Below are 11,011 nucleotides of genomic sequence, written 5' to 3'. Positions count from 1 at the left end.
GCTGTAACATCCTATGACGCCCTGTTGTGCTGTAACACCATAAAACACACTATAATTTGCTGTAAGATCCTATAACACCCTATAATGTGCTGTAACATTCTATAAGGTGCTGTAACATCCTATAACGACCGGTAACATATTATAATGCCCTGTGACACCCTATAACACACTATAATGTGCTGTAACATCCTATAACGCCCTGTAACATATTATAATGCCCTGTGACACCCTATAACACACTATAATGTGCTGTAACATCCTATGACGCCCTGTTATGCTGTAACACCATAAAACACACTATAATTTGCTGTAACATCCTATAACACCCTATAATGTGCTGTAACATTCTATAAGGTGCTGTAACATCCTATAACGACCGGTAACATATTATAATGCCCTGTGACACCCTATAACACACTATAATGTGCTGTAACATCCTATGACGCCCTGTTGTGCTGTAACACCATAAAACACACTATAATTTGCTGTAAGATCCTATAACACCCTATAATGTGCTGTAACATTCTATAAGGTGCTGTAACATCCTATAACATTCTATAATGTGCTGTAACATTCTATAACATTCTATAAGGTGCTGTAACATTCTATAACATCCTATAATGTGCTGTAACATTCTATAAGGTGCTGTAACATCCTATAACGACCGGTAACATATTATAATGCCCTGTGACACCCTATAACACACTATAATGTGCTGTAACATCCTATGACGCCCTGTTATGCTGTAACACCATAAAACACACTATAATTTGCTGTAACATCCTATAACACCCTATAATGTGCTGTAACATTCTATAAGGTGCTGTAACATCCTATAACGCCCTGTAACACCCTATAATGTGCTGTAACATTCTATAATGTGCTAAAACATCCTATAACGCCCTGTAACATATTATAATGCCCTGTGACACCCTATAACACACTATAATGTGCTGTAACATCCTATAACGCCCTGTAACATATTATAATGCCCTGTGACACCCTATAACACACTATAATGTGCTGTAACATCCTATGACGCCCTGTTGTGCTGTAACACCATAAAACACACTATAATTTGCTGTAAGATCCTATAACACCCTATAATGTGCTGTAACATTCTATAACATTCTATAAGGTGCTGTAACATTCTATAACATCCTATAATGTGCTGTAACATTCTATAAGGTGCTGTAACATCCTATAACGACCGGTAACATATTATAATGCCCTGTGACACCCTATAACACACTATAATGTGCTGTAACATCCTATGACGCCCTGTTATGCTGTAACACCATAAAACACACTATAATTTGCTGTAACATCCTATAACACCCTATAATGTGCTGTAACATTCTATAAGGTGCTGTAACATCCTATAACGCCCTGTAACACCCTATAATGTGCTGTAACATTCTATAATGTGCTAAAACATCCTATAACGCCCTGTAACATATTATAATGCCCTGTGACACCCTATAACACACTATAATGTGCTGTAACATCCTATAACGCCCTGTAACATATTATAATGCCCTGTGACACCCTATAACACACTATAATGTGCTGTAACATCCTATGACGCCCTGTTGTGCTGTAACACCATAAAACACACTATAATTTGCTGTAAGATCCTATAACACCCTATAATGTGCTGTAACATTCTATAAGGTGCTGTAACATCCTATAACGACCGGTAACATATTATAATGCCCTGTGACACCCTATAACACACTATAATGTGCTGTAACATCCTATGACGCCCTGTTATGCTGTAACACCATAAAACACACTATAATTTGCTGTAAGATCCTATAACACCCTATAATGTGCTGTAACATTCTATAACATCCTATAATGTGCTGTAACATTCTATAAGGTGCTGTAACATCCTATAACGACCGGTAACATATTATAATGCCCTGTGACACCCTATAACACACTATAATGTGCTGTAACATCCTATGACGCCCTGTTATGCTGTAACACCATAAAACACACTATAATTTGCTGTAACATCCTATAACACCCTATAATGTGCTGTAACATTCTATAAGGTGCTGTAACATCCTATAACGCCCTGTAACACCCTATAATGTGCTGTAACATTCTATAATGTGCTAAAACATCCTATAACGCCCTGTAACATATTATAATGCCCTGTGACACCCTATAACACACTATAATGTGCTGTAACATCCTATAACGCCCTGTAACATATTATAATGCCCTGTGACACCCTATAACACACTATAATGTGCTGTAACATCCTATGACGCCCTGTTGTGCTGTAACACCATAAAACACACTATAATTTGCTGTAAGATCCTATAACACCCTATAATGTGCTGTAACATTCTATAAGGTGCTGTAACATCCTATAACGACCGGTAACATATTATAATGCCCTGTGACACCCTATAACACACTATAATGTGCTGTAACATCCTATGACGCCCTGTTATGCTGTAACACCATAAAACACACTATAATTTGCTGTAACATCCTATAACACCCTATAATGTGCTGTAACATTCTATAAGGTGCTGTAACATCCTATAACGCCCTGTAACACCCTATAATGTGCTGTAACATTCTATAATGTGCTAAAACATCCTATAACGCCCTGTAACATATTATAATGCCCTGTGACACCCTATAACACACTATAATGTGCTGTAACATCCTATAACGCCCTGTAACATATTATAATGCCCTGTGACACCCTATAACACACTATAATGTGCTGTAACATCCTATGACGCCCTGTTGTGCTGTAACACCATAAAACACACTATAATTTGCTGTAAGATCCTATAACACCCTATAATGTGCTGTAACATTCTATAAGGTGCTGTAACATCCTATAACGACCGGTAACATATTATAATGCCCTGTGACACCCTATAACACACTATAATGTGCTGTAACATCCTATGACGCCCTGTTATGCTGTAACACCATAAAACACACTATAATTTGCTGTAACATCCTATAACACCCTATAATGTGCTGTAACATTCTATAAGGTGCTGTAACATCCTATAACGCCCTGTAACACCCTATAATGTGCTGTAACATTCTATAATGTGCTAAAACATCCTATAACGCCCTGTAACATATTATAATGCCCTGTGACACCCTATAACACACTATAATGTGCTGTAACATCCTATAACGCCCTGTAACATATTATAATGCCCTGTGACACCCTATAACACACTATAATGTGCTGTAACATCCTATGACGCCCTGTTGTGCTGTAACACCATAAAACACACTATAATTTGCTGTAAGATCCTATAACACCCTATAATGTGCTGTAACATTCTATAAGGTGCTGTAACATCCTATAACGACCGGTAACATATTATAATGCCCTGTGACACCCTATAACACACTATAATGTGCTGTAACATCCTATGACGCCCTGTTATGCTGTAACACCATAAAACACACTATAATTTGCTGTAACATCCTATAACACCCTATAATGTGCTGTAACATTCTATAAGGTGCTGTAACATCCTATAACGCCCTGTAACACCCTATAATGTGCTGTAACATTCTATAATGTGCTAAAACATCCTATAACGCCCTGTAACATATTATAATGCCCTGTGACACCCTATAACACACTATAATGTGCTGTAACATCCTATAACGCCCTGTAACATATTATAATGCCCTGTGACACCCTATAACACACTATAATGTGCTGTAACATCCTATGACGCCCTGTTGTGCTGTAACACCATAAAACACACTATAATTTGCTGTAAGATCCTATAACACCCTATAATGTGCTGTAACATTCTATAAGGTGCTGTAACATCCTATAACGACCGGTAACATATTATAATGCCCTGTGACACCCTATAACACACTATAATGTGCTGTAACATCCTATGACGCCCTGTTATGCTGTAACACCATAAAACACACTATAATTTGCTGTAACATCCTATAACACCCTATAATGTGCTGTAACATTCTATAAGGTGCTGTAACATCCTATAACGCCCTGTAACACCCTATAATGTGCTGTAACATTCTATAATGTGCTAAAACATCCTATAACGCCCTGTAACATATTATAATGCCCTGTGACACCCTATAACACACTATAATGTGCTGTAACATCCTATAACGCCCTGTAACATATTATAATGCCCTGTGACACCCTATAACACACTATAATGTGCTGTAACATCCTATGACGCCCTGTTGTGCTGTAACACCATAAAACACACTATAATTTGCTGTAACATCCTATAACACCCTATAATGTGCTGTAACATTCTATAAGGTGCTGTAATATCCTATAACACCCTATAATGTGCTGTAACACCCTATAATGTGCTGTAACATCCTATAACACCCTATAATGTGCTGTAACATTCTATAAGGTGCTGTAACATCCTATAACACCCTATAATGTGCTGTAACATTCTATAAGGTGCTGTAACATCCTATAACACCCTATAATGTGCTGTAACACCCTATAATGTGCTGTAACATCCTATAACACCCTATAATGTGCTGTAACATTCTATAAGGTGCTGTAACATCCTATAACGCCCTGTAATGTGCTGTAACATCCTATAACGCCCTGTAATGTGCTGTAACATTCTATAAGGTGCTGTAACATCCTATAACGCCCTGTAATGTGCTGTAACATTCTATAAGGTGCTGTAACATCCTATAACGCCCTGTAATGTGCTGTAACATTCTATAAGGTGCTGTAACATCCTATAATGTGCTGTAACATTCTATAATGTGCTGTAACATCCTATAAAGGTGCTGTAACATTCTATAATGTGCTGTAACATCCTATAAAGGTGCTGTAACATCCTATATCACCCTATAACGCCCTGTAATGTGCTGTAACATTCTATAAGGAAATCAATATACAAGAAAAAACTGAAGAAAATAGCGCTTCCTAGGTGATCTGAAGTGTGAAGAGAGACTGCTGCCAAACAGAAGAATTTGTGCAATTACTTCAAAAGCTAATAGGAACAAAATTGGCTACGCTCAATTAATCACACTTAATATGTATATTATAAACCATGCTTGAGTATAAAATGTAAAAATATTTTAATCAGACAATCTCATACAAATATATAGTTTTCGGTACCTATGTGGAACATATATTTGTTCCTACTATAAAATTACAAATATACATATACAAAACATATAATCAGTATCAGAAAAAAGGGAGGTTTGATAGATGTAATCAATTTTCCTGGTTAGGTTGTTATCAGGTAAAAAACAAATATATCTCTTATATATAGATAAGTTGTTTCTGTGGCAATTATAAAGTTAAGGCAACGGTTTAGGCAACGGTTGCCTTAAGTGTGATTAACTGAGCGCAGCCAATAACATTCTATAACACCCTATAATGTGCTGTAACATCCTATAATGTGCTGTAACATCCTATAATGTGTTGTAACATCCTATAACACCCTATAATGTGCTGTAACATTCTATAAGGTGCTGTAACATCCTATAACGCCCTGTAACACCCTATAATGTGCTGTAACATTGTATAATGTGCTTTAACATCCTATAACACCCTATAATGTGCTGTAACACCCTATAATGTGCTGTAACATCCTATAATGTGCTGTAACATCCTATAATGTGCTGTAACATTCTATAAGGTGCTGTAACATTCTATAAGGTGCTGTAACATCCTATAACGCCCTGTAACACCCTATAATGTGCTGTAACATCCTATAACACCCTATAATGTGCTGTAACATCCTATAATGTGCTGTAACATCCTATAACACCCTATAATGTGCTGTAACATTCTATAAGGTGCTGTAACATCCTATAACGCCCTATAATGTGCTGTAACATTGTATAATGTGCTGTAACATTCTATAAGGTGCTGTAACATCCTATAACACCCTATAATGTGCTGTAACATTCTATAAGGTGCTGTAACATCCTATAACGCCCTGTAACACCCTATAATGTGCTGTAACATTCTATAAGGTGCTGTAATATCTTATAAAGCCCTATAACACCCTTTAATGTGCTGTAACATTCTATAAGATGCTGTAGCATCCTACAACACCCTGTAACACCCTATAATGTGCTGTAGCATCCTATAACACCCTATAATGTGCTGTAACATTCTATAAGGTGCTGTAACATCCTATAACGCCCTGTAACACCCTATAATGTGCTGTAACATTGTATAATGTGCTGTAACATTCTATAAGGTGCTGTAACATCCTATAACACCCTATAATGTGCTGTAACATCCTATAACGCCCTGTAACACCCTATAATGTGCTGTAATATCTTATAAAGCCCTATAACACCCTTTAATGTGCTGTAACATTCTATAAGATGCTGTAGCATCCTACAACACCCTGTAACACCCTATAATGTGCTGTAGCATCCTGTAACACCCTATAATGTGCTATAACATTCTATAATGTGCTGTAACATCCTATAAAGCCCTGTAACACCCTATAACACACGATAATGTGCTGTAACATTCTATAAAGTGCTGTAAAATCCTATAAAGCCCTATGTGCTGTAACATCCTATATTGCCCTGTAACAGCCTATAATGTGCTATAACATTCTATAATGTGCTGTAACATCCTATAAAGCCCTGTAACACCCTATAACACACGATAATGTGCTGTAACATTCTATAAAGTGCTGTAAAATCCTATAAAGCCCTGTAACACCCTATAATGTGCTGTAACATCCGATAACGCCCTGTAACACCCTATAATGTACTGTAACATCCTATAATGTGCTGTAACATCCTATAACGCCCTATTATGTACTTTAACATTCTATAAGGTGCTGTAACATCCTATAACGCCCTGTAACATTCTATAAGGTGCTGTAACATCCTATAATGTGCTGTAACATCCTATAACGCCCTATTATGTGCTTTAACATTCTATAAGGTGCTGTAACATCCTATAACGCCCTGTAACACCCTATAATGTGCTGTAACATTGTATAATGTGCTTTAACATCCTATAACACCCTATAATGTGCTGTAACACCCTATAATGTGCTGTAACATCCTATAATGTGCTGTAACATCCTATAATGTGCTGTAACATCCTATAATGTGCTGTAACATTCTATAAGGTGCTGTAACATTCTATAAGGTGCTGTAACATCCTATAACGCCCTGTAACACCCTATAATGTGCTGTAACATCCTATAACACCCTATAATGTGCTGTAACATCCTATAATGTGCTGTAACATCCTATAACACCCTATAATGTGCTGTAACATTCTATAAGGTGCTGTAACATCCTATAACGCCCTGTAACACCCTATAATGTGCTGTAACATTGTATAATGTGCTGTAACATTCTATAAGGTGCTGTAACATCCTATAACACCCTATAATGTGCTGTAACATTCTATAAGGTGCTGTAACATCCTATAACGCCCTGTAACACCCTATAATGTGCTGTAACATTCTATAAGGTGCTGTAATATCTTATAAAGCCCTATAACACCCTTTAATGTGCTGTAACATTCTATAAGATGCTGTAGCATCCTACAACACCCTGTAACACCCTATAATGTGCTGTAGCATCCTATAACACCCTATAATGTGCTGTAACATTCTATAAGGTGCTGTAACATCCTATAACGCCCTGTAACACCCTATAATGTGCTGTAACATTGTATAATGTGCTGTAACATTCTATAAGGTGCTGTAACATCCTATAACACCCTATAATGTGCTGTAACATCCTATAACGCCCTGTAACACCCTATAATGTGCTGTAACATTCTATAAGGTGCTGTAATATCTTATAAAGCCCTATAACACCCTTTAATGTGCTGTAACATTCTATAAGATGCTGTAGCATCCTACAACACCCTGTAACACCCTATAATGTGCTGTAGCATCCTGTAACACCCTATAATGTGCTATAACATTCTATAATGTGCTGTAACATCCTATAAAGCCCTGTAACACCCTATAACACACGATAATGTGCTGTAACATTCTATAAAGTGCTGTAAAATCCTATAAAGCCCTATGTGCTGTAACATCCTATATTGCCCTGTAACAGCCTATAATGTGCTATAACATTCTATAATGTGCTGTAACATCCTATAAAGCCCTGTAACACCCTATAACACACGATAATGTGCTGTAACATTCTATAAAGTGCTGTAAAATCCTATAAAGCCCTGTAACACCCTATAATGTGCTGTAACATCCGATAACGCCCTGTAACACCCTATAATGTACTGTAACATCCTATAATGTGCTGTAACATCCTATAACGCCCTATTATGTACTTTAACATTCTATAAGGTGCTGTAACATCCTATAACGCCCTGTAACATTCTATAAGGTGCTGTAACATCCTATAATGTGCTGTAACATCCTATAACGCCCTATTATGTGCTTTAACATTCTATAAGGTGCTGTAACATCCTATAACGCCCTATAACACCCTATAATGTGCTGTAACATTCTATAAAGTGCTGTAACATCCTATAAAGCCCTGTAATGTGCTGTAACACCATATAATACACTATAATGTGCTGTAACATCCTATAAAGTCCTGTAACACCCTATAATGTGCTGTAACATCCTATATCGCCCTGTAACAGCCTATAATGTGCTATAAAATTCTATAATGTGCTGTAACATCCTATAAAGCCCTGTAACACCCTATAACACACGATAATGTGCTGTAACATTCTATAAAGTGCTGTAAAATCCTATAAAGCCCTGTAACACCCTATAATGTGCTGTAACATCCTATAACGCCCTGTAACACCCTATAATGTGCTGTAACATTCTATAAGGTGCTGTAACATCCTATAATGTGCTGTAACATCCTATAACGCCCTATTATGTGCTTTAACATTCTATAAGGTGCTGTAACATCCTATAACGCCCTGTAACACCGTATAATGTGCTGTAACATTCTATAAAGTGCTGTAACATCCTATAAAGCCCTGTAATGTGCTACCATATAATACACTATAATGTGCTGTAACACCCTATAATGTGCTGTAACACCATATAATACACTACAAGGTGCTGTAACATCCTATAAAGCCCTGCAATGTGCTGTAACACCATATAATACACTATAATGTGCTTTAACACCCTATAATGTGCTGTAACACCCTATAATGTGCTGTAACACCATATAATACACTATAATGTACTGTAACATCCTATAAGCCCTGTAACACCTTATAACGCCCTGAGATCTATCCTGTTATCTGCCCAACTCTATTCCTGAGCAACAATCTTTTAACAAACTGTGTAAGAAATACATGAAAAACAAATTTATACAGTATCAGAAAAACAAATACCAACACATTAAGGTAAGAATGTCACTTTGGGGGCCAATACACTGCGATCTCTCCAAAAATTTTGCAAAATGGGTCGTCACCATTGCTCAAACTTTCCCGCCACATAAATTCACACAGGTACGAATCCAACATGCTCCTATGAGTGCCCCAATGGGTTTTGTTCTTAAATTTAACCATTCCCCAAATAGATTCCGCTGTTTGCTTGTGGGCGCCTATGTTTGGATTCACAAAGTTCAGTGAATGGTTATACCTGCAAATGTAAATAATCTTCATCAGATAGGCAGCTGTACGCTCGCCAGGTCAAATATATTGTTTAATAATATGTATTAAAATACGTCTCTCAAGGAAGCTCAGAGACTCTGCCCTGACCAGCTGCCACTCACTTCCAACTGTCACCGGCCTCACCCACCGACACTGCTTCATGTTACCTACTCAGGAAGAATAGTGGCGTACGCATGCACGCGGCATCCATTCTTGTATCCCAGGGGCCGGCAGTGTCCAACATCCCGACCACTTCGTCCCGCAGATGGAACAGCGGAGCAGTGCCTGAAAAACGGGACTGTCCCGCTGAAATCGGGAATGTCTGGGAGGACTGTGGCCTCTATGGGGTGCTGCCCCTGTTTGACCGCACTGGTCGAACATGCCTCGAGCCGGCCCTGAGTAGCGGGCAGGTAACAGGAAATATCAAACACCCTATAACACCCAGTAACACCCTATTAGGTGCTGCAACACTCTACAATGCACTGTAACACCTTATAACGCACTGCAATATCCTATATGGTGCTGTAACACCCTATACCACCATGTAACACCCTATAAGGTACTGTAACACCCTATACCGCCATGTAACACCCTATAAGGTACTGTAACACCCTATAACGCCATGTAACACCCTATAAGGTACTGTAACACCCTATACCGTCATGTAACACCCTATACTGCATTGTCTGTACTGTTAATTGTTGTCTTGTGTGCTCATTTGTTTCTGTACTTTGTAAGGCGCTGCGGAACCGTTGTGGCGCCATATAAATAAAGGATAATAATACTGCCATGTAACACCCTATAAGGGACTGTAACACCCTATACCGCCATGTAACACCCTACAGTGCCATGTAACACCCTATAAGGGACTGTAACACCCTATACCGCCATGTAACACCCTACAGTGCCATGTAACACCCTATAAGGGACTGTAACACCCTATACCGCCATGTAACACCCTACAGTGCCATGTAACACCCTATAAGGGACTGTAACACCCTATACCGCCATGTAACACCCTACAGTGCCATGTAACACCCTATAAGGGACTGTAACACCCTATACCGCCATGTAACACCCTACAGTGCCATGTAACACCCTATAAGGGACTGTAACACCCTATACCGCCATGTAACACCCTACAGTGCCATGTAACACCCTATACCGCCATGTAACACCCTACAGTGCCAGTGCTATGCCCGGGAGAGGCGCCGGCAGCCGCGCACACAGCGCTGTGTAACCCCGTCTCCCTGTCACAGCTGTAACTGGACGCAGGTTGCCCTCAGAGTGTTGATGACCCGGAGAGAGGCGGAGCCCAGTGTTATCCGCAGCAGCAGCCGCCGCGTCTGTGCCTTCGGGTGTTTCCGGAGACTGATCGATAATCTTCGTAACAGCCGCGTT

This window comes from Taudactylus pleione, unplaced genomic scaffold (genome assembly GCF_031769625.1).
Source record: "Taudactylus pleione unplaced genomic scaffold, aTauple2 ptg000174l, whole genome shotgun sequence".
Classification (NCBI taxonomy): domain Eukaryota; kingdom Metazoa; phylum Chordata; class Amphibia; order Anura; family Myobatrachidae; genus Taudactylus; species Taudactylus pleione.
The sequence above is the reverse complement of the archived record's forward strand: the minus strand, read 5'-3'. Positions refer to the sequence as shown.